This window comes from Camelus dromedarius, chromosome 2, assembly GCF_036321535.1.
Source record: "Camelus dromedarius isolate mCamDro1 chromosome 2, mCamDro1.pat, whole genome shotgun sequence".
Lineage (NCBI taxonomy): Eukaryota > Metazoa > Chordata > Mammalia > Artiodactyla > Camelidae > Camelus > Camelus dromedarius.
Window position 1 is genome coordinate 110,924,119 of NC_087437.1, and position 26,155 is coordinate 110,950,273.

The 26,155-nt window shown below is 44.3% G+C and overlaps 1 pseudogene; it reads right to left on the bottom strand.

Annotated features, from left to right (window-relative positions):
* Positions 1-15,790: 15,790 nt before the first annotated feature.
* On the bottom strand, positions 15,791-16,166 carry LOC105086776 (large ribosomal subunit protein uL29-like; annotated as a pseudogene).
* Between the last annotated feature and the right edge of the window lie 9,989 nt (positions 16,167-26,155).

A 26,155-nucleotide genomic window follows, 5' to 3' on the forward strand; every position in this document is an offset into this window, starting at 1 on the left:
TAATATCAAAACAAATAGCTGCAAGAAGGCAGAAGCTATGTATTGATAAGATCTTTAAAATCCAGTGTTAAACGAGGGGAAAAAAGATGCAGAATGGGAAGTATGGAGTGTTACCATTTGTGTAAAAGGCAGCAAGGAAAAGGGGAAAAAAGATATATAGCTACATAGGCATATATTGATAGTTATACACACATAGATATGTAGTAATTTCTGTGTAATATATCTGTAATGACACATAAGAACCTGGAAACATTAGTAGCTTGTCTGTAGAGGAATAGGGTAGTTGGGGGACAGAGATGGAAGAGAAACTTTTTATTATAAACTCGTATATTTTTAATTTTGAACTACGTGAATATATTACCTATTCAAATATATACATAAACAAAAGAAAATTACCTTGAAAACAATGTTTAAGGAAAATGATGGTGCAAGGGTCTGCTTTGGGGTAGCTCAGCCCAAAGAAACACAGAAAACAGAATTAAAGCCACCTGGCAGGGTGCTGTCCAGATGTGACCCCACGGGCCGCTGTGCTTGGAGAGCTGCCTGTTTAGAAAGGGCGCGATCCAGACAAGCAGAGCTGGGGGCTTGGAAAGTATGTGCTATCAAGTTTCAACCTAAATTGGATAGAAATTTCCCCTAAAATAAACTGTGTAATCTACTTACAACAGACCATTCCCCATAGCCCTGTTCTCCACGTTGGTGTGATGTGATTCTAAGATTTAATCATCTGGCACACAGTCCATCTGCCCTGCGTCTGACCAGGACAGCCTGTGAAGCCCTGGTGAACAGCTCTGGGGGCTGGTGGAAACCCACCCCTCAACAGCGCAGACCCAAATATAAACAAAGTCCAACTGCCCTCAGCAGCAGCTGCCCGCCCTTGGAGATCATGCCTTCAAGCCAATTCAGTGGTTGTGTCACTGAAGGAAAGCCAGTCTTGAATCTACACAATTTTTTTTAATTGAAATATAGTTGATTTACAATGCTGTGTTAATTTCTGGTGTACAGCATAGTGATTCAGTTGTACACATAAACGTGTGTGTGGATATTCCTTTTCATATTCTTTTTCATTATAGGCTATTACAAGGTACTGAATATAGTTCCCTGTGCTATATGGTAGGACCTTGTTTATCTGTTTTATTTATAGTAGTATTTATCTGCAAATCTCAAACTCCCAATTTATCCCTCCCTACCCTCTTCCCTTGCTCCCCCCGTAATCATAAGTTTGTTTTCTACGTCTGAGTCTGTTTTTGTTTTGTAAATAACTTCATTTGTCTCATTTTTTAGATTCCACATGTAAGTGATATCATATGGTATTTTTCTTTCTCTTTCTAGCTTACTTCACTTAGTATGACAATCTCCAGGTCCATCCATATTGCTGCAAATAGCATTATGTTTTCTTTTTTATGGTTGAGTAATATTCCAGTGTATTTCTACACCACATCTTCTTTATCCACTCATCATTCAATGGATATTTAGGTTGCTTCCATGTCTTGGCTATTGTAAATGATTATGCAACATTTTTAAGAGTTTCTGAGATGATCATACAGGATTTCAGTGAAGGGCAATTCAGAATAGGGAAATGGACCTTCTTACCTGTCTAGACTCACCCTCTGTTAAACTTCATGGGGACTGAGCAAGTTCTCAGACAACAACAGGAAGATAAGAAGATACCAGCTCTGAGGAAGCCAGAGAGAGTAGGGAGCATCTCTGTAGGTGGGATAGGGTATTTGGGGGACAGAGCTCATCTGGCTTTCTGGCTGTCAGAACACCAGGCAGAGGACCCCAAGACACCTTTCTCTCCCTTAAGGAAACCCATAGCTGCTCTAAGGGCCAAGATCTTGGCTCCATTACTCAGTCTCTAGTGCTTTGGGGGAGTAGTTGGGTGGCCACACCTGTGTGTGTGTTTGTGTCTAAAACTGTCACATAACTGTAATCAGAAATTTAATTGACATTTGCATTTGAATAGGGGTAGGGGGATAGTAAGAAAGCAGAGTATAAGTTGAGTGAAAAAGCATCTTTCTCTCCCAGGACGTAAAGGTAACAGACTAAGGAACTCTCAGACTAGTGGAGGAAGATGAACATCAATTACAAATAACAAAAGATGCACTCTTCCCTTCTGCCCCGAGTGCTACTCCAGTGTCCTAAGAAGGTGCGTCCATGTGTGGGTGACGTACGTTAACAGACAGGCAGCGGCAGAGAAGAAAGGGCACAGTACACGGAAAGAGCATCTTGCTGTCAGAAACCTGGATTCCAGCCCAGCTCTCCCTGCCGGGCTCTAAGTGATCGGGCCAGTGACTGATCTTCTGAGAGTTTCCTCATCTACAAAATGGAAAAAACACCACCTACCTTCAGAGCTGCCCTCACAAAGCAGCAGGTGAAACCGAAGTACCTAGCACAGCGCCTGCCATGTAACGGACCCTCGGCCAGCAAAGCCCTCCTGCTTCATCTGCTGACATCACACTCAGCACATAAAGCCTCGGTTATGGGTTGAACGTGCCAAAAATGTACGTTGGAGGCAGAGGCTGGAGTGGCGCGCCTACGACCCAAGAACACCCAGGATTGCTGGCAACCACCGAAAGCTGGGAAGAGGCATGGAACAGACTTTCCCACAGAATCTCCAGAGGGAACCAACCCCACTGACACCTCGACTTTGGAATTCTAGCCTCCAGACTGCGAGAATAAATGTTGCTTTAAGCCATCTGGTTTTGGTACTTTGTTGCGGCGGCCCTGGAGAACTAACACATCCTCCTTCCACTCCCTCTTGTAATGAAAACTGAAATTCCTGACTCGCCTGAGGATGTAGGACACTTTTACAAATATAAGTAATAAATAACATCCCAGGAAAGGTGAGCTCCAGTAATAAGCCTTTGCAGAAGACGGAGAAACGTGAGAAATACACAGGTATCTCTCAGGTTTTTTTCTCTTTTGCCTCCTTTTCCTCCCTGCCCTCTTCCTGCTGGAAGCAGCCACCATGCGCATTCTTCATTCTTCCCAGAAGGAGGAAGACACAGCTAAAGAAAGATCTTCTAATATAGTCCCGAAGGTCAGGACCACAAACCCCACCATGGCAGAGACAGGCTCACACCCCACACACAGTCTGCTTCCCCTGGAGACCCTGAAACATGCCCCCTCCGTAAGAGTGCTGGCCATTTACTATGGAAAACAGTATGGAGGTTTCTCAAAAAACTAAAAATAGATCCAGCAATTCCACTCCTGGGTATGTATCTGAAAAAAACAAAAACACCGATTCGAAAAGATACAAGTTCCCCAATGTTCATAGCAGCATTATTTATAATTGTAAAAATATGGAAGCAACCTAAGTGTCCATCAACAGATGAATGGATAAAGAAGATTCATTGTGTGTGTGTGTGTGTGTGTGTGTGTGTGTGTGTGTGTGTGTGTGTGTGTGTAGAGAGAGAGAGAGTAGAATAATACTCAGCCATAAAAAATGAAATTTTGCCATTTGCAGCAACATGGATGGCCTTGGAGGGCATTATGCTAAGTGCAATAAGTCAGACAGAGAAAGACAAATACTCTATGATATCACGTATATGTGATATCTAAAAAATACAACAAACTTGTGAATATAACAAAAAAGAAGCAGACTCACAGATACAGAGAACAAACTAGTGGTTACCAGTGGGGAAAGGGAAGGGGGAGGGGGAAGGATAGGGGGAGGGGGTTAAGAGGTACAGACTATTAGGTATAAAATGAGCTACAAGGATACATTGCACACAGGGAATACAGCCAGTATTTTTAATAACTTTAAATGGAGTATAAACTTTGATAACTGCAAATATCACACACCTGTAATTTATATAATATTATACATCAACTGTACTTTAAAAAAAAGCTTGGTGGCTACTTCTTGTTGGGGGTCGGGAGGGTGCCCTGATCTTTTTTAATACAATCTGCTAGCAGCTGAGCACAGGTCAATCAGGATGAAAAGAGTCAAATCGAAATAGAAAATCACTTTCGAGGTGACTCTGTAGCTAGAAGGAATGGAAATGAAACCCGGGTCTGACTTTACCCAGCCAAAGTCGCCCGAACCCAGACCTTTCTTTGGTCTTCCATCTCTACCTGCGCTATGGTCTGAATGTTTCTGTCCCCTCAAAATTCATACGTTGAAATCCTCCTAATGCCTAAGATGATGGTATTGAGAGGTGAGGTCTTGGGAAGGTGCTTAGGTCACAAGGGTGGAGCTCTCATGAATGGGATTAGTGCCCTTGTAAGAGAGACCCCACAGAGCCCCCTCAGCCCTTCCACCAGGAAAGAACACAGCAAGACACTGGCAGCCTCCAACCCAGAAGAGGGCCCTCACCAGCACCGCACCATGCCAGCCCCTAAACTTGGACTTCCAGCTTCCAAATACATTTCTGTTGTTTTGAAGCCACCCAGTCTCTGGTGTTTCGTCAGAGCAGTCCAAATGGACTAAGACAACCTGTTTTTCCATCAACACAAAGAGCATTCTCACTGGAATCCACAAAATCCATTAAGTGGTTTGAACCAGTAACAAAAAAGCCACTTGTTTGGATAGGTGTGCCCTGGTTATCAGCTATCTGATAAAATTCAACTGGAGTAAGACTCACTAAGAGTGGGCACAGCTTCGACCACTGTTTTTATTCCCCTCTCTTCCCCATTCCACCAGATTTTCTAGCTTTCACCTAGCTGTATTGAGAGCTCATGGGAAATTTCCAGTGTCAAGGAATGTAATTGCGGAATTAATGACTCCATAGTGCTGGTTCTAATAAGGTCACCAAACCAGTCCACCAGGTGACATGTCTTAAGAGAACAGTAAAGGGAGAAATACCAGACAGACACTCCGGGACCTACTATCACTGCCAGGAAGCAATAAAAAGGCACTGATTTCTTCCTCTGCCACCATCACCACCACCACCCATCCGGGGCAGCACCGAGCACTAGGGCAGAAGACAGAATTAGGGATAGGATTCCATCTGGAGGAAAGAGGAAAACTGTGACACTGAGATAATGGATCAGGTGAGAGGAGCTTCTGCTCAATTCAAGAAGCTGTCTTAAGATGGTTTTTGCCTACATCATCTGTCTTTGGTTTCCTGGTTCACCCTGGAGTGCACCCTCTAATGCATTTCAAAGTTTCTCTTAACACTCGGATCTTAATTATTCAAGGATTTCTAATCCAGGTGGCGGAAATCTCCAGCTTTGGCTGCCTGCCATTTTTCTATTCAGGAGCCTCTCCTGTTGAGGGAGAGCAAAGGAAGTTTAAGGAAAGGCAATCAGTCAAGCGAGGAATCCTCACATTCGAACCTCTTCGCTGAGTTAGGATGCTGAATTTGCCTTGGCAAGAAACAATTGAAAAATGGGACAGGGAAAATTGTAGAAGAGGAAAAGGAAGATCTCAGAGAGGAAAGTCCAGGAATCTTACAGTCACAACTGTTCATTGCTAGAGATCATCTGGGTGCTCGACCTGTTTTATAGACAAGAAAACTGGCACTGAGAATGACCCCAAATCACAAAAATTGTTCCTGTTAATGGACTGACCAGGCCTTCTGCCCCCACAGGGCACTCCGTACACTGTTCCACCCACAACGATGAACACCTGTAAGGCAGGAGACCTGCTCACAACTCAGGACCAAACTCCTGCAAGTTGAGTCTTCAAAAGACAAAATGAACATCGCAAAAGGCTTTGCTAGCGGTGGTCCACTCAGAGTACAAGAGTTGGGTCCTAATCAAATGCATTCCGGGAGGGAAACAATGAAATCAATTACACGGCAAAGTCTACCACTCAGCTTTCAAAGATGGGGCAGACCAACTCCCACCACCCCACCCCACAGAGAGGCAGCCCCTGTTCCCAGTGCTCACACCACAAGGGCCTGCCCTCACCCCCATCGTCTGCACCACCTGCTCTGAGTGCGGGTGGTGTGAATACACCCTCTGGATGAGCAACTCCACACACCACCCTGGAGGGACCCAGACTCCGCGCAAGAAACCAAGATTCACTGAGCATGAAGCCAACGTGAAAGGGTGACTCAAGGGTCTCTCTGTGTAAGAACTTCTAGCTTAGTCCTTTCTGTATTATTTGAATCTCATGTACATGCCTCTTCTTTGTCCCCCGCCCCGAGTTTCTAGAAGGCCATTTTTCCATCTCAGTCACCTCACAGCTGAGGACATGACCACTACAGACCAGGACATTCTAGCAAAGGTGGCGCACAACTTTGGAGAGATCTTACTCCAGCCCACTCCATGGAAGAACTTATTGCCAAATTGCTAGAGAGCTGATGTCTTCTCAACTATCAAATGGGAGGGCGAACTATGGCCCCTGCCAACTTTACAGTTCTCAGGATGACTCAGTACACTAAGTACTGCAGGTGTTCCAATGGAAGAGTTGGGATCAGCCCATCCACTTTCCCAGAGCAGATCTCGAATGCTTACCCGGTATCCCTTGCAAATGGATAAAAGATTCACCATCTCTCCTCTTGACCTGTGCCCAATCCAACAGCAAACAAGAGCCTGAATCTTCCAAAGGAAGTGTGACCCTTTTCCAAGCAACGTATGAGCACGCTGATGGTTGATCTGCTGTCTGTCTTGACTTGCTAGGGGAGTTACAGGTTCTCACTTGCCTACAATTGCACTATGGGGCAACCCAGAACTACAGGAACAACAGCCCTGCTGGGGAAACTGATCAGCCTGAGATTAGCCACATTTGCTGGCAAAGGAGCAGATTGATTTAATCTTCATGGACACGCAAAGGCACATCCAGAAGAGTGGGTATGTCAGCGGAGAGCAAAGAATCCACTCCTTTGGGGTAACTCACTCTCCTTATACTTTCCAGGGATGGGTTACCACTTTATCAAAAAGAAGGTGGCTCTGATGATGCGAGTTCCCTACTGGAGGCCACCCTGAGAGCAAACCCCATCCCTCCAAGCTCCCAAATGCTGGCTTAAGAAATGGAAGTAATATGTACAGCTAGGATCGAGAGCCTCTCTCTGCTAGTTTTGAGAAGACTGCAACATGTAAGCTTCCAGAGCTGGGAAACCTCCTACTTCCCTGTTAGCTCAAAGCAGTGGACCTAAGGCTAGTTCTGCATGTGTGGGTCTCCGGGTGCAGAAAAAGGCTGCTGGGAGGTTCTGCGGTGGAGGGGAAACGCGGGAGCCCCGTTGGGCTTTCCTAGGCTCAGCTCCGGAGTCATCCTTTCAGATGTTAAATTAGCCTGCATTTTTCACAGGACACCACACTTGCTAATAACTGCCCTTTAGTCCATAAAGGAAACTTGTAGAGGAACTAATTCTTCTCCCCAGAAGCTAAGAACTTGACTACTGTGTCTGCTCAGCACTAGAGATATGACTTCCCTGACACAGAGAGACAGGAACCATCACTCAAATGAGCGAGTACCTTCGAAAAAATTGTATTAGTCCCTGACAGGCCGGTACTGGAGATCTCAGAAGTACCAAAAATAAAAAAGATATTGTCCCTACCATGAAGGGACCTAGGACACAGAAGGACTGCATTTGCCTAGAGCAGTATCCACAGTGCGTACATAGCTCAGAACAAACCAGGTTCAAACACAACTAGACCACTGACTAGCTGGGTGACCTCAAGGCCAAGCAAGCTACTTAACCACTCAGTTTCCTTGTCCATAAAACAGAGATCATGAATCTACCTCAGTGTTGACATAAGGATTTGATGATCTAAGTCATGCAAAAAAGCTTAGCTATACACACAATTTACTATGAGTAGCATGAATAATTAGAAGCCAAGAAGACCAAATATAAATGTTAAAAGAAAGATAAGGGGCCAAGGAAATTTTAAAACTAGGAGACCTGGCAACTGGATAGAAGCAGAGAGGTTGAGAGAAAAAAAAAAATACATGTGTTCTTTTTAAACCAAATTAACGGGTGCCATTAAAAAGACTGGGAATTCTTGACTGGAAGATAATTCCTGCAAACTGGGACCCTCTGGAGCCAGCAGGATTGGGAGAGTCCCCACCGAGGACAGACACTGCAGAGAACCGTGGAGGGAAAAAAATCAGTGCATCAGCGTTACCTGGTCAGATGCTAAAAACCTCTGAAGTCTTTTGAGCTGGAAAGATCTTCCCAGGTTACTATCCCCACTCCCTTTCAAAGCTGATGCCCACAACAGGCAATGACTGATTTGTTCAAGATCCCACAGCTAGCTGGAGACAGAGCTCAGATTACTGCCCTAGGCACTGGTAACCACTCAGATGCACTGGTAACCACTCAGATGCTTTCCCCTCTCCCCTCCCCAGGCTGCCTCCCCTTTCACCTCTCCCCTCCTTTCCTCTGTAACACTCTCCAAACCCACTCACTCTCTTTCACACACATAGCACATGCACAGAAATGTGGGTTTGGTTTTTTGTTTTGGGGGTTTTTTGGGGCTTTTTTTTTTTTGCATCCTTCCATATCACTTGGTCTCGGGGAGGAGGGTGGAACTACACAGAATATAACATTTATCATCTTAACCAATTTTAAGTGCAGAGCTCAGAGATATTAAGTACATTCACATTGCTGTGCAACCATCACCCCATCCATCTCCAGAACTCTTTCCTTTTTGTAAAACTGAAACTCTGTCCCCATTAAACAAGAGCTCCCCATTCTCCTCTCCTCCCAGCCCCTGGCCACCACCACTCAACTTTCTATGTCTGTGAATGTGAGTATTCTGGGTACCACATATAAGTGGGATCATACAGAATTCCTCTTTGTAATTGAATTATCTCACTTAATGTAATGTCTTCAAGGTTCATCCATGTGTCAGAATTTTCTTCCTTTTTTAAAGTTAAATAATATTCCATTGCATATATATGCCACATTTCATTTATCCATTCATCCATCAATGTTAACTTGAGTTGCTTCTACTTTTTTGGCCATTGTGAATGATGCTGCAATGAACATGGGTGTACAAATACCTCTTCAAGTCCCTGCTTTCAATACTTTTGGATATATATCAGAAGTGGAATTGCTGGATCATATGGTAATCCTATTTTTAATTTTGGGGGGAGGCACGTGTATCTCTTTAAAATTACTTCACACTTCTCCCTAACCATAATTAATAGAAAAGCAAGTTTTCTTTTTCATTTGACTAATATTTAAAAACACTAGCTATATGCTCAGCCTCGGGCTAGGTACCAGGGGCACAATCAATTATGAGCTAAAGTCATGATCCCCCGTCTTGTTGGGGTTTGCAGTTTAGTGAGACAGAGAGACAGGAATCGGATCACAGGCAAATATCTGTTTGTCTCCATGGTGAGTGCTCTGCAGGATTGAAGGAGAGTGTGCACCTCCCTGGAAAGGCACAGAAATGTCCAGATAGAAGTGTGCTGTCATCAGAGGCTGACAAAGAAAATAATGACTAAAAAGATTTATCAGGGGAGGGCAGAAGGGAACACTTAATAAAAAGAATGACTCTGAGCTCAAATAAGAGGGAAAGAAACAGAAAGACAATAATAAAATTGATGCCGGCAGCAGTGCCTGTAACATTAATCATACTACAGGAAGGCATTTTAGAGTGGCAACGCAATGGCATGGCGGGGGGTGTTGTAGGCCCAACTGTGTCCGTCAAATAGGCCCCCCAGATATGCTGAAGTCCTAACCCCAGTAACCTGGGAATGTGACTTTATTTGGAAATTGGGGTTTTGTGGATGATTGAATTAAGATAAGGTCACACTGGATTAGGGTGGGCCCTATTCCAATGGCTCATATCTTTACAAGCAGAGGGAAATTTGGGGACAGAGACAGACCCAAAGAAAGGGCATGTGAAAAAGGAGGCAGAGTCTGGAACAATGCAGCTGCAAGCAGAGGAAATCTAAGAATTGCTGAGAGCCACCAGGAGCTAGGAAGAAGCAAGGAAGGAGTCTTCCTTAGGGCCTTCAGAAGAGAGGACTCTGCCAACATCTTGATTTCAGACTCCTAGCCTCCTGAACTATGAGAATAAATCTGTAAGCTGTTTAAGCCACCCAGCTTGGAGGACTTTGTTACTGAAGCCCAGGAAACTAACACAGGGCTGAATGTGGGAAAAGCCCTAGACTAGCAATCTTGTGCATCTTTTCTTGGGCTGGATAAACAAGCGCCTGGGTTTCAATATCCCACGGGGGCTTTTCCAACTGCCCCCGCCGGGACAGTTCCAGATTGTCCCAATAGAAGGGCAACGGGGACACCACCGGCATTCGGGGTATGACACATCACAGAACAGTTAGCAAACTGGGCTAACTGCTAATAACTCACCCTGCCCCCTCCAACATAATGCATACACGTACTTCTAGCGGAGTGAGCGCCGAGTTGAGACTGGACCCCAGAGATGTGGGAGCGAGCACACTGTCTTCCCCAAGATTTTCTTGTTTAAACACACCAGGGGGATATTTGATGGAGATTAGGGGGGATGGAAAGCACCCCGAACAACGATTCCTCAGAACTGCCACCAAAGTTTGCCTGCTGAGATGGGGGTCCCCCGCAGGGACCATTAAGGGGCCACCACTCCACAGTCAGGCAGCGCCCCCACATATGACATGGAGGACCGAATGGGATCCCCAGCACAGAGGAGCAAATCCGGTTCGCCCAGAGCCCTGCAAAGCCCCCGGGGCCACGTGAACGCCAAGTCACCTGCCTGGCACAGGCGCCACCTCCCACCCGCTCCGCCAGCACCCAAGTGTTCCAGCGCCCGTCACCGCGCCTCCTCCGCCGCTGTCAACACAAACACCCACACCCAGGAAGGAAGCAAAAATAACCTGGCGCCTCATAGCGATGCCTCATCCCTTTCCCCAGGGGAGCTGTGCCTCTCCCATTCCCCTGGAGGACCTGAGAGTCCAGAGAGGTAGGGGAAGAGGAGGGGCGGGGCCATATGAGGGGAGGGGCCAGCAGGAGGGGCGTGGCCAGCAGGAGGGGAGGCCCGCAGGAGGGGAGGGGCGAGGAGTGCTCGCCAGACCCACCCCCAGTGCTTTGGCCGGGCTGTCAGAGGAAGATCATCTCTAAAAGGGATGAAGTCAGCGGCCCTTCCCTGGTGGTGAAGGTGGCGCTGTTCTCCTCTAGGCGGCGCACTACCTAAAATGACAACCCTTGCTACCAGCAAGTTCCCATGTGCTTCTCAAAGCCGCAGACTTGGAGGATGAGTCAGCCGCTGAGCTCCGCCTCTAGGGGCCTCCCCAAGCCGCAGGAGGCATGTTTATTAGTACCCAGGCTGGAACGATGTGAAAAGCTGCCCTTCCATATACCCCGAGACCAGAACCAGCATTCTTTGAGGATGGTCATTGAAGGCCCTCCTAACCTGAAAGGTGAAATCAAACCCTGACGCTATGGGTTCAGTTGTGTCCCCTAGAAAGGTTATGCTGAAGTCCTAAGCCTGTTTCCTGTGGGTGTGACTGTATTTGTCGGCTAGGGCTGTCATAGCCAAGTACCACAGACTGGGTGGCTTCAACAAGTTGCATTTATTGTCCCACAGCTCTGGAGGCTGGAAGTCTGGCATCAAGGCTTTGGCAGGGCTGGATTCTCCTGAGACCTCTCTCCTTGACTGGGAGACGGCCACCTTCTCACTGTGTCCTCATGTGGTCCCTCTACGTTCATGCATGTCACTGTGCATGTTCAAATTTCCTCTTCTCATAAAGACAACAGTCAGACTGGATTAGGGCCCATTCTAAGGGCCTCATTTTTAATTTCATTACTTCTTTAAAGGTCCCACCTCTAAATACAGTCACATTCTGTACTACTGAGGGCTGAGGCTTCAACATGTGAAGGTGGGGGACGCAGATAAGCAGTCCAGCCCATAACAGTGACCTTATCTGGCAAACGTGTACATTTTACACTTGGGTCATTGCAGCTGTAACCAGTTAAAATGAGGATACACTGGAACAGAGTGGGCCCCTACTCCAATATGACTGGTGTCCTGACAGAGGCAAAGACTGGAGTGACAAGCCAACAAGCCAAGGAAGACCAAGGATTTTCAGCGACCTTGAATCTAGGAGAGAGGAAAGGAACAGACTACCACCCAGAGCCTTCAGAAGGAGCCAGGCCCTGCCAACACCTTGATTTTGGATTTGTAGCCTCCAGAACTGTGACAGAATAAATCTGAGTTCTTTGAAGTCATCCAGTTTGTAGGACTTTGTTAGTGCAACCCTAAGAACCAACCTTAGGACCCCGGCTTGAGCAGGTGGATGGCACTGAAGGTTTGAACTCTGAAGCCACTTAGCAATGAGTAGAAAGCCTCAATCAAAATTATTAGCTTTGTAAATCAACTATACTTCAATTTTTTTAATTACTAGCTTTAAATAAAATTCAAAAGTTTTATTTTATAATGCAGCAGAGTGACTGTCAACACTGTCTCTATAGCCAGAATGCCTGAACTCAGATCCCAGCTCTGTCAGTTACCAGTCACCCAGCCTTGGCCAAGTCATGCCCTCGGGGCCTCAGCTTTCCTTATCTGTAAAATGGGGGGTGATGATGATGGCATCATCTAGTTCATACTATTATAAAAATCAAATGAGGTAATATTTATAAAGACCGTATGTCTGGCATAGAGTCAAAGTTATAAAACTGTTTGATTGATCCTAACAAAGAGTTATGACACCAAAGCATGCTTCTCTCAGTTGTGCATGACATCCCTAAAACTCTTGGATCAGGCCTCCCCGACCCTGGACTGATCATGTGCAACCTCAAAATTCACCAAAGTGCCATGAGGAAAAGTTTAATATTAAAAAAAAATTCCAAAAGTATTAAAACCCCAAGCTTACACCTGGTTGCTAGGGCAAGGGGGAAAATATTTTTTAGAAAATCTAATTCGAGAGCCCATGTGAAACTGATAAATATTTGGAACTGACTGGCAGAGGCAGACAAGAGACACTATCCTGGCAGGTGATACAAAGGAGGGCAGTGAGTTACGGTCCAATGATAAACCTAGCCCACAAGTATGTAACACAATGTCCTACATGACACCTACCTTTATCAGGTGAGGTGCACTGAAATTTTTTATTCTACTGCAATTTTTTTCCTTTCTTTTTTTTTTATTAACGTATAGTCAGTTTGCAATGTTATGTCAAATTCTGGTGTACAGCATAATATTTCAGTCACACATATACATACATATATTCATTTTCATATTCTTTTTCATTATAGGTTATTACAAGATATTGAATATAGTTCCCTGTGCTATACATTATAAACTAGTTGTTTATCTATTTTATATACATTTACTGCAATTTTTAAATGTTATCAAGACAGCCCTTAATAAACCAGCAAATGCCTTACAACCAACAGTTATAAACCACAGAACCAACCCTCTAGAAGACTCTTCCTGCTCTTTTTTTCCCTCAAACTATTTAACTTCAGTCAGGGACTAAATTCTGAGGAAAACCCCCAGTGCCTTCTTCTCTTTTCCAAAGTCTAAGATAATCTTCTCTAAACACAGAGAAAATGAGAACATTCTAGAACTAGAAATTGAACATTAAAGACTATGTAGGGTTTCAAGAGGGCTAATAGCTCTGTGCTAAAAAGTCAGTAAAGTTTAACATTTTTTTTCAACATCATTCTTATCTAAAAAGTGATTGTTTTTCATTTTCATATCCCTTTTCATTATAGGTTACTATAAGATATTGAATATAGTTCCCTGTGCTTGGTACAGCATAAACTTGTTGTTTATCTATTTTATATACAGTAGTTAGTATCTACAAATCTCCAACTCCCAACTTACCCCTTCCCACCGCCTTCCCCTCTGGTAATCATAAGTTTGTTCTCTATGTCTGTGAGTCTGTGGAAAGCGATTTATTTTAATAAACATTTACACACATGCACACATATATGTTCCATACATACTCATGTACCATGCACCAGGCACTGCTTTAAGCTCCTCACAGATATTAACTCATTTAATCTTCACAATGACCCTGTAAGACAGATGAACTATATAATATGCCCATTTTACAGGTGAGGACACTAAGACCCTGAGAAGTCACTTAACATTGGACAAGTGGCTTCTCAGGGTCTTAGAGCTGGTATTCAAGCTCAGGCAACTGAGCTCTGTGCTCTTCCCCCACTAGACCGTGCAGCTGAGAATTAATCTCTTAGTCAATTTTCTCAGTATTTCAGATGCCTGTGTTCATCATTAAGCAAAATTCCTTTTGAGTTTCAGTGCTACCATCTTGCAAAATGCAAACATTCATAATCATTTTTTAATTGAGATTTAATTGAACATAACATTATTATATTAGTTAAATATATAACATATTAATTCAATATATGTATACATTGCAAATGCTCACCACAATAAGTCTGGTTAGCATCCATCACCACAATATAGACTCTTAATCACTACAGTGTAGCCACCAGGAGGGTCGATAACCCAAACTCCCACCCTCTCAGCACTAGTCATTCTTCCGTGTTCTTTAGCAAAGAATCAAGACTGTCAAAATAAGCTCCTTGGAAACTAGAACACACCCTTGTCAAAAAACTGAAACTGAATTTGTTTTAAAGAAGTCTCTCATATAGGAATCACTCCTGTCAGTTGCTGTCTTTACATCAAACCAAATTTACTTGCAAAACCAATGTTCCAGCACATTTCTCCAAAGGACTGCAACAAAGGGGCATTACTCGGGAGAAAAAAATCCCCTTGTACTTCTGCTCTGACCGCCCCCCCCCACCTTATCCCAAATTCCCTCCACCTCATGATCTAAGACTTGAAATTAAGAATAGATTCACTGACTGTAAAATCAAAGATGTTTGCCTCAAAATGTAATACAAACCCAGGACTAAAAGTAAAAACTGTTTTCAACTGAAAAGGCAATTATCCAACCAAACTGGTTGAACGAGAGAATGCAAATTCTAGGTTCCTGTTTCTAGGAGTCTAAAGGTGAGCCACCCACGCTCAGGGTCAGGAATACGGCTGCTAAAAATGTTAAGCTACAAGGTGGAAAGAAAGTAAAAAATTCATTTTGATTTCAATCTTGATCCAACCACAGCCCTAAAATCCTTCAGGATTTGAACTGCAGAGCCCACGCCCGTAGGTCTGGGTGTGGTCCCTGCCCATGTGGCTGAGCTGCCCTCTCTCCGCAAAAAGCAGGCCTCCTGGCGCCCGAAGCCGGTGGGGCCCCAGGACAAAGCCGACTTTGTTCCACCGGAAAGCCTGTGTTCTAAGTTGGGAGAGATGGAAAGCGAGACGCTGCCACATTTCTTCTTGCTTCCAACCCTCTTTACTCCTATCACACACGTACAGCAGCTTCCAAACCCATTTCGAGATTCCGACACAGAAGTGGGTGGAACAGCCTCACGGGGTTTGGCAACTCTTGGCCAAAGAGCACCCTGAGATTTCCGTAGACGCGATGGCACTTTTACAGAAACCCGAGACCAAAAGACCCTCCAAGGGGTGGACACTGGCTCCATGGGCACAGGAGAGTTTATTCTCCACCTTTGCCCCTTTCTTCACTCTCCACTTACAGGCCAGCCCTCCAAAATCACAACCCACCACCAACCCCCGCCCCGCCAGACACACCTCATTTCCCTGAAACGCCCCCATCTTCCTTTGCCCGTCTAGGAAAATCCGACCCATCCTTCCGAGGCCAGCTGGAACCACCCCCACCTCTGTGAAGCCCTTCTGACCTCTAGGTCGGGTTACATACTCTGTCCTCCAGGCCCCGGGTACAGCGCTTCTCAAAGTGTGGTCCCTGGACCAGCAGCACCAACATCAAAATCCTTGCCCTCCACCGCAGACCTGCTAAATCAGAAACTCTGGGCTTTAACAGGGCTTCCTCCCACCTCCCCCACCCCACCCCACCCCACCCCACCCCACCCCCACCCAGTCTGTTTTATTGGCGCCTGGATGCTCAGGCCTTGACCGCAGACCGTGGCGGTGGGTCCAGCTGCTCCTTCCACTGCTGCTTCTCAGCCTTGGGTCTTCGGGTTCTCTTGCTGCTTGCTGAACTGGCGGCGCGTGGCGCGCGTTTCCCGGGGCTGCAGATCCAGGGGCTTGTACTTCTTGTCTTCATAGAACTTCCTGAGGTTCTCTTTCTGAATCTGGTTAATAACGGTGAGAACACAGGCAATGGATTTGTGAACAACTCGGATCTTGGAGAGCTCAGAAGCCACACCGCCTGTCACTTTAGTGTCACGCAGCTGGGACAGCTACACCTTCAGGTCCTCCACGGGTTTCAGCAGCTCCCTCTTCTTGATGCAAAGGTCTCGAGCCTTAATCTTGGTCATGGCTGTACAAGTTGCTGCCACCCCCTTCTTGGAGGGAAAGTAACAAGACTTCTTGTTAAAGCAAATTCTGACGTCCCTTCAAGCTTGGCACCCACTGCCGTAGCTTTAAGTCAATACCTTATTCCACCTCTACCCACTAAGCTTAGGCCCTCTGTCCTACAAGCCCTTCAGAGTCTGGTATCCGATAAACACATGCTTGTTGAATTAACCTAAGGAACCTCTTTTAGAATCAGAGAGGGCAGTGTGAAATCAGCAGCTTCACAGGCTATCAGCTGTCCACCACCACATACTTTCAGGCACACAGTGACAGCAACACCCATTCCTACAGGACGAAACTGGAGCTGGTCACGATTTCCATGGAGCAAGTGATTAACAGAAAAGAATGCAGGGCTCCCGGTCATGACCATGGTCCAACGTAAGATCCCTTGGGCAGTGAAAACATACTCAGAAATGTTGGGAATGACAGGGGTTTGTGTCTCACAAGGGGTCTTCACTGGCTCCACGGGAACCATCCCCATGGGCTCCCAAAGGGAAGAAACCACCCTCGTGTGATTAACCCACAATATGTGGCACCCTGTCCTCTCACCTCCTGATCCCAAGTCCCAGCCGTGTAAAACTCAGTATGCTCTTGGTGCCTACCCAACTAAGCTCATCCAGCATTAAGAAGAAGAAGGGGGGGAGGGGGAGAAGAGGGGGGAGGAGGAGGAGATGAAGGAGAAGGAGAAGAAGAAATGGACAAAAGGACATTAAAATAAAACTGAATGAAAGTCAGGGCAGTGTAGCAGAAACTTCTTAGAAACATAAAAAATTGGTATGTACTGGGCTCCTGTCTTCTGCTAGGCACCGTGCCAGGCGTCCACATACTCACAGTGAAGGGGTTAAGGCCGTAACTCTTCCCTGCTCCACCACGTGATCGCAGGTGACCTGTGTAAGGAGCTAAGACAATCACAATCACATACAGCCTCTGGTGGAGAATACTCTTACGATTTTTCCTCGTTGTGGAAGGCTAAAAAAGGTCCCCCCCCCCAAGATGTTCCCAAACCCTAATTCCCAAAACCTATGAATACTACTCTACATGGGAAAAGATATAAGTTAAGGATCTTAATCAAAATGCAATCACCAGTATCCTAATAAAATGGAAGCAGAGGGAGATTTCAAAGATATAAGAGGAGAAGGCACACAGAGGCAGACGGGAGTGATGCGGCCACAAGCCAAGGAACGCGGGCAGCCACCCGAAGCTGGAAGAGGTAGAGTACAGATTCTCCCCTGGAGTCTTGGAGGAAGTGTACCCCTGCCGACAATCTTGATTTTGAGCCAGTGAGGCTGATTTTGGACTTCTGGCTTCCAGAACTGGAAGGAAATTAGCACTATTTTAAGCCATCAAATTTGTGGCTTAGGAAACTAATACACTCATTAATCAGTTCACTTCTTTTTTGAACAACAACACATGCTGACAGGTCCTATTTCCATGGTATGGACTAGGAAACTTGGGCTCAGCGGGACGGGCAGTCAGAGGCATGGGACAAAGCCAAGTGCAAACTCCATCAGTCTGATCTTCCCAGCATGCCTTGCCAGCTCCAGTGAATAGACATGTGGGTTCTGTGGTCCTCAGGGACAGCCTGGGAAAGTCATTGTTTCTATGAAAAACACTCCAGATTCCAAATAAAAGACAAAAGGAAGTTTAGAACACCACCTTGGGAGAGAAAGGTCTGCTCATCCCACAAACACTATTTTCTGTTTAGGAATCAAAGCAATGCAATTAACCCATTCATTGAGGGTCCAAGTTACGTATCATACATATCATGGACAGGCTGTCTCCAAACCTCCAGGCATCAGAAAAGTTATAACTGGTCCTAAGACTCCTTTCACTTCATAATAAACCCCAGAGCCTTCTATTTGAAATCCACAGTGTGCCTGGCCCTGCGATATTACCAACAGATGGCTGCTAACATCCCAGTGTTCCTGGGTTTCCTAAGGAGAAGAATTTGCAGTGGCGAAAATTACCACTAAAAATAGCACCAATTGGGTAGGTTTGAGATATACCTTCGCACATTGCTGCCACATGAAACCTGTTGATGAAGATAGTTGGTGGAAAATATAGAATATTCTGAACATAGTTTTGTGTTCACCATGATTACATTCAGGAAAGAAAAAAGAAAAACAGACGCCAAGGTAAACACCAGAAGGAAAATACTAACAATAACATGGTTAAATAATAACAATAGTATTGTAGAACACGAACAACAAGCACATGAAAAGATGCTCAACATCACTAACCACTAGGGAAATGCACATCAAAGCTACAATGAGGTATCACTTCACACCCATTAGGATGGCCATTATCAAAATACAGAAAATAGCGTGTAATGGCAAGGATGGGGAGAAATCAGAACCCTTGTGCGTTGCTGGTGGGCACGTACACTGGTGCAGCCACTGTGGAAAACGGTGTGGCAGTTCCTCAAAAACTTAAATACAGAATTATCATGAATGATCCACTAATTCACTCCCGGGTACACACTCAAAAGAACAGAAAGCAGGGACTCAGATAGATATTTGTACACCTAAGTTCATACCAGCATTATTCACAACAGCCAAGACAGGGAAACGATGAAAGTGTCCATCATCAGATGACGAGATAAACAAAATATAGCATACACATACAATGGAATATTACTTAGCCTCAGCAAGGAAGGAAATTATGACCTGCTACAACATAGATGAAACTTGGGGACATGATGCTAAGAAATTAGCCCGTCACAAAAGGACCAATACTGTTTATGATTCTACTTATATGAAGTATCTAGAATAGTCAAACTCATAAACAAAATAAAATAACAGTTGTCAGGGATTGGGGAAGGGAGAAAGGGGGAGTGGTTGTTTAATGGGTATGGAAGTTCAGTTTGGGAAGATGAAAAAGTTCTGGAGATGGATATTGGTGACAGCTGTACAGCAATGCGAATGTACTTAATATCACTGAACTGGACACTTAAAAATGTGTAAAATGGTCAATTTTATGCTATGTGTAATACCACAAAAATTTTTTTTAAAAACAGAAACACTAGCAATAGCTGTTTAAGAATAATGAGTTTATGGGTAACGTTTTATTTTTCCCTTCTTTTTGAGTTTAAATTTACGTTCATTGAACTTTTCTTTTAAAAAAGTGTCTGTGGTATTTAATACCAACAGTGAAAAAAATGTGACCATCCTAGGGCAGGCCAACTCATTTAGGACCCACTGCTTCAGGGATTAATGGAATTCCCGTGGTAATGACCTTTCCCACTTCTGTAATATGAATTATCCCAAAGTGAAAATCCAGTTCGCTCTCCGTGTTTATGAAAGCCATTCCTTCCAGACAGCTGAAGCAACAAAGCCAGCCAAAAGCACTTCCCAGCCATCCGATTGGAGATTTATATGGCATATAAACATAAAGAAACATTGTGTAACATAAGCTGTGGGGCAGGAGAAAGAACCCTGCTCTTGGCATCAGAAGCTGAATTCAAGACTGGCTTCGCCCACCAACTCCCCGCACTGGACCAATTAAAAACTCTCCAGGCTTCTGCCGCCTTTTCCACAGGTGAAGGAACACCTGCTTCATAACGAGACAGTAAATCCTGGAAAGGACCCATGCCTTACTAATGTCAGGGGTTTATACACAGCATGAGTGAAAGAACACAGCTTGCCACAGAGCAGGTGCTTAATAAATGATCCATGCTCAATTTCTCTCCTTCCCTAAGTGCGTGAGCTCACACATCACGTGGCTTTGTGATTGCTTTTTCCTGAACTTCTTAAGAAGGGATAGATTGCTAGATTTACTCTTAATTACCTCAACTCTGCCACTTTCTCTAAAAAGAATCCCTCCTCCTAAAATTCTTAATGAGGATGGCTTTCTTTTTTTTTTTTTCTTATGTAATTTTTATTAAATTATTTAAGTATAGTCAGTTTACAATGTGTCAATTTCTGGTGTACAGCATAATGTCTCAGTCATACATATACATACATATATTCATTTTCATATTCTTTTTCATATAGGTTACTATAAGATGTTGAATATAGTTCCCTGTACGAACTAGACTTTCTATTTTATGGTCAGATAACTGGAAATAACAAAAAGTTGACAAAATATCAAGCTGGATGTCTTAGTTTAAATTACCAAAAATTAAAAGGTTCTGGGATTTTTCTTAAAGATCAGATTCTAGAATTTCAGAAAACCTAAGGCTTCAGCACTCACTAGCTGTGTTACCTTGAGCAAATTACTTAACCTCTCTGAGCCTTGGTTTTCACATCACAAATGTGATGTGAAACACACATTCACAATTGATCCTCTAAGAAGTAAAGGTGAAGCACTCCAGATTCCTCACCTGCTTCTGCAGGGTGAGGGTGAAAACTCACTGAGAAGTCTGCATCCTGGAAGAGGACCCTCACTCTAACCTGACCATGCTGGCACCCTGACCTTGGATTTCCAAATCCAGAACTGTAAGAAATAAATTTCTGTTGTTTACAAAAAAAAGAAAAAGAAAAAGTAAAGGTGAGCAAGAACTCCCAATGTTAAGAAATTATTAAACATATCCCTACTATGAAATTATTAAACATACTTGTTCATATTCTAGAGAAGCCATGGTTACTGAGCCTCAGGCTCCCCATCGGCAGTGAGTGAACTGGACCACCAGTCCTCTAAAAGGATGTTTCTAGGACAAGTGTTCGGCAACATCTGAAAAGCCCATTTTTTCAACCAAAGTAGTCCTTTGCAAATAGTTTTATCCAAATGGGATGACTGGAAATAACATAGCAAGAGCTGAAAATAGTGATAACTAGAACGTTTCTTTCACTTCAAACAATTTAAATAACAAATTAAGATTTTGCTTCCCTATCCTAGAAATTAATACTACCCAGTATATTAATGTGACACATTTTTAAGCTACAACCACAAAATCCATTGTTTAAATTTAGGAGCAACTGCTATAATTCACCATCCATCTGTAAAACAAATCTTAGCACATCCTCAATCATTTTGAATGGACTGTCATCATTCAAGGCTTTAAACAGCTTTGTCCCGGCACCCAATACCATGTTTTTAAACAGCAGTAATTCCTCTGCAAAATGAGATTTCTCTTTGCAACTTTTCACACCTTACAAAAGGTACCTACAAAGGGAAGTAAATCAAATAAAACAATCTAAGTTATATTTAATTCCTCTCTACAAATGTTACCAAACAACAGAGATACAGCACCAAGACATAAAAAGGGTGCCCTGAAACTTTATTAGATGCAATTTTTGTTAAATATAGCTTAATGAACTAAATAGTTAAATGCTTTTGCAGAAAAAATCCCAGATAGTGCAATTAAGAGAGATCTACAGGAACACAATGGATTTCTATAAGCAACAGAAAATTCTTCTCAATGGAGGACAAGTCACATGAACCACTCAATTAAGACTCTTTTAAGGAGGATGTCTGGACTTTGAAAATGAAGGAAAAAAGACCATCATTTCAGAGCAATCGCATGAAAAACTCTATGACAATCCTGGACAATGTGAAGAGCTTCTAGACTAACTGTGTGACTGTGGGCAAATCTTTGAACCTGTGTGCTCATTAATAAAGTGGAGATAATAATATATGCCAGGATTCACCTCCCAGCATCCTAATTCCCATTGCTCAGATGAAAAAACACTAAGACTCAGGGTCAAATTCCATGGCTAGCCAATACCAGAACCAGGACCCAGAAGTCCATCCTGTCTAACTCAGAAGCTCAGTGCTCTTCCCTTGCTAGGTGGCAACGAGCACCAAGATTTCCCTTCAGTTGCTGATGATGATTTTGATCCCGAGAGCTTTGAAACAAGAAAATGGAAGATCCAATGGGAAGTCAGGAAATATAATCAGAGTTTACTCTCTGCCAAGGTTAATCAGCAAATGAGGTAAAGCGTACTGAGCCCAAACTCTGCCCAAGTGTTTTATATTAATTTTATTTGTGTAATGCCCCTTTAGATCATTCATTAGAGCCAAAACTTACATGGCACTTGGTGTCCACCTTGCACTACTAGGCTTTTATCATAGATGGGAGAAGCCATTTATTTCCCCCAACATTCTGGTGAGACACACACTATTTAAGCCTATTTTACAGATGAACAAACTGAGGCAGAATGAAGTGACCTGCCTGAAGTCACACCACTAGTAGTTGATGGGGCCAGAATTCAAACCCAGGCAGTTTGAAGTCAGAGCTGTGCTATTAACCCCTACACCAGGGACACGTATCACCACCCATCTTCCATGTGAAGACAGAAACTGAGGAGGCAAGATGTTAAGTAGCTCTCCCAGGGAACCTGGTCTGCCTGGTCTCATCACTTGATCAGTTTGAACCTGCTTAACCTGACCTCATCCCCTAGGAACACTGGATCCTGCCTACCTGACCTTCTCACCTGGTAACTCAGAACCTGGTCCGCCTGACCTCATCACCTGGGCACTTCCCACCGTGCTATGCAAGCTTTAAGGCCTGGCTGGCAGAGGTGATGCCCACACAGCACCCCGGGGCCTGGGTAGATGAGTTAGCAAACAGGCTTAGATCTGCAGACCTACAGCTGCAGACTGAGGGGAAAGATGGGAAGCAGGTGGAGGCCTGGAGAGCGGACGGCGCAACCAAATGAGGCCAAAGGCCCAATCACCTGTTTCAACTGGCTCTGATGAATGCACACTGCACAGCAGAAACTTCTGGAAACTCCTAGGCCAGTTTACATGCAGCTATTTTGTCTCTGGTCAGGGGCTGTATACACTGAGTTCAATTGGCAAATTAATGACCTTCTAAACCTTTTAGGTCAATCTGAATAGAGAAATCCAGGCATATCACCTGGAGAGGAGGTTCCCCGGGGAATGTCCCATGACTCCCCTTCCTTCTAAGATGATATGATAACTTCCCAACTCTCACACAGACCTCGAGCTCCATACAAGGGAATCCTTCCAGCGAGTTTGGGGTCACATAGCTCATCATGTACTTGACCTTCACAGTATCCCTGTGAGAGTCTCAAAAGCTTGTCGTCTCGATGTTTCTTGATCCTAATCTTCTGTCAAGCTTTCAAGAACTTCCAAAGCTCTCCAGGTCACCCACTCAGGACTAGACCCCTGAGGCTCCGGCACAGAGGATCCATCTGACACACTCCTGCTCAGATACAGTCACCCCAGCAGCAGCTGCCTCTAGCTCCACACACCCATAAGCTCCCCCCAGATTCCTCACACTTCCTGCCTATTAACCCAGCAGCCTAGGCTTCCTGGCCTCACCTTGAACTGAAACTCCTCACACCCACTGGAACGTATTCATGCTGACACAGGCATTTTCTAGAAAGCAAGGTTGGGGAGAGGGAGGGTGGGGGAAACCCAGGTTATTAGACTCTTCGGGAAGGTTTCCCGCCTCTCAACTTTCTAGAAAGTTTGTGCCATACTTATAAAGCGCAGTGGAAAGTTCTAAAAATAAAGGGTCTTAAAGACTCCCAGCAGAGGGAATTTAAGCTACAGACAATTTATTATTCAAATAACAAACACTGAGTATCTACTAAGATCAAGACAAAGATGAATAAGACATTCAAAGAGCATGAAGGTCCAAGGGGAAACAAGGAGGCACTTTTGCCAGTTCCCCCTTCACCCTGATGTATCTCAGAGCTGACTCTCCCACCTACTCCTGGCCAGGTGTTGACACTCCCAGAGGTAAGGGATGGGGCTGAAATCATCCATGTCAGCCACAGACCCCCACCACGCCCCACCCTGCCACTTACCACAAAATCTGAAGATACAGAAAGGATCTTAGAGGTCACCAAGTCCAACCCAGAACTGGAATCTCCTCAATAACTTCCAAGTCCCAGTCTCCACCCTCTTAAGTTGTCAAGTCTCCCCCAAGGAAATGTCTCCTCTACCTACACAAACAGAAACAAGAGTGGAAGCTCCGTGTCTGTTCCTTCAACAGTCTGGCAGGCTGTTGCTGATACACACACTACAGTGTTAATACATCTGAGATGGGAAGCCCCAGACGGATGATTCTAAACATCCCAGCTCACAAGGAGGTGGATGAGACCTCAGTACTTAAACACCAACAGGCATTCATTCACAGAGAGAAATAGATGAGAGTAGGGACTGAAGGGGGATGAGAAGAGTGACAATTGATACAGATATTTCTTCCAGAGTAAGCAGGAATACCAATGCACTAGGTGTATGACTTTTATTTAAAATATTTCTCAAAATAAAAATTCAGTTATATTCATCACATCCTTTTAAGAAAGAGGAAGAATATAAATTATGGAAATGAAATCCCTCTTTAATCCTTCAGCCAGATATTTAATTTTTATGGGGGTTTTTTTGCATTTTTTTATTGAAATACAGCCAGTTTGCAATGTTGTGTCGATTTCTGGTGTACAACATAATGTTTCAGTCATACACATACATACATATATTCGTTTTCAGATTCTTTTTCATTATAGGTTACCAGGAGATATTGAACATAGTTCCCTGTGCTATACAGTATATCTATTTTATAATGTAGTAGTTAGTATCCACAAACTTCAAACTTTCAATTTATCCCTTCCTACCCCCTTTACCCCCTGGTAACCATAAATTTTTTCTCTATGTCTGTGAGTCTGTTTCTGTTTTGTAAATAAGTTCATTTGTCTTTTTCTAAGATCCCCTATAAAAGTGATATCATATGGTACTTTTCTTTCTCTTTCAGCCAGATATTTATTGAGTCCAATTGTGGTGGAAAGGGGAGTCATGAACTCTGTCCTCAATGAGTAAAATTCAGTCCCATTGGATTGGGGAGAGAAAAATGAATGCAGATAAAACAATTAGAAAACAATAACCACTCTAATTATGGTCCGGTTTGAGTTCCAAGGGTAAGATTTCAGACACAGGAGGAGTGTGGTCCAGTCACCAGCTCTTTAATACTCTGACTAAGCCAGGGCCCAGCAGCAGGGGAAGCAGTAAACAAAACATTCTCTTCTTTATCTCTAAGTGTATCTTCTCTATCAGCAAATGGATTTCCTTTCAGGCAGTTTAAGACCTTGTGGGTCAGGGCTACCTGCCCAGTTTGGGCCAGAAGGAAACAAAGGAAACAAATCAGGTCACCCATCCAGCAATGCTCTTCTCCCCTGAACAGTTCCTCCTCAAATACAGAGAGTGACAGGCGTTGCAAAGCAGCTGCACAGATGTGTGTTTATAAACTTAAAGTCTGTCACCTCCAACCTAGTCATCTTTCCTCCTTCAATTCCGCGGAAAGCCTCTCTCATGCCCCTTCCTCCGCAGGGGAGTGTCCACAGGAGACAATGCAAGATGCTGTCAGCAGGAAGATTCGACCCTCTGTGGCCCCTGTCAGTTTCTCTCACCTGGGTCAAGAACGTCACATCATTTACCAGTCACCGTCTTTGCTTAAGTAAGGACGTATCATTGCTTCTGTAAACCCCCTACAAATGTTTATTTACTCTAGCATGTCAGAAGGCAAGAAGAGAATGCGGCATTCAAACAACCAAGTCGGGAAACTCAAACGTGAACTTCTGTCCCTGGTCAGCTCTGCGGGGGCTGATACCATCATTTTCCTCCAAGTTCTTGTCTAGTGTCAATGCCACCTCCCAGGGCAACCTCATCTGGGAGGGTCCCCTCTGAACTCACAGTGAAAAGGTTCTGAATATGATCTACACTTATTTCAGGGAGAGTTAACGTTCATGCAGCTGAAGTTCACTCCCAAGCAGAGTTCCCTATCTAGATCTCTTTAGCTTTACTGAGCCATGTTACAGACAAAGCTGAGGCTGAGAAATGAAGCAACTTGACCAAGGTTGCCCAGAGACTTGAACAGACATCTAACTCCAAAAATCGCTGCTCTTCAGCCTCGAGGCCATCCTGTTTCCCATCATAAGAGTGTAGGTTCTCAAACTGGCAAATGGAAGCGGGCTCAGAGCACTGAAGCATCTTTGTGTGATTATGGGGCTCAAAGAGGCAGCAGGGCCACAAAGGCTGGAGAGCTCTA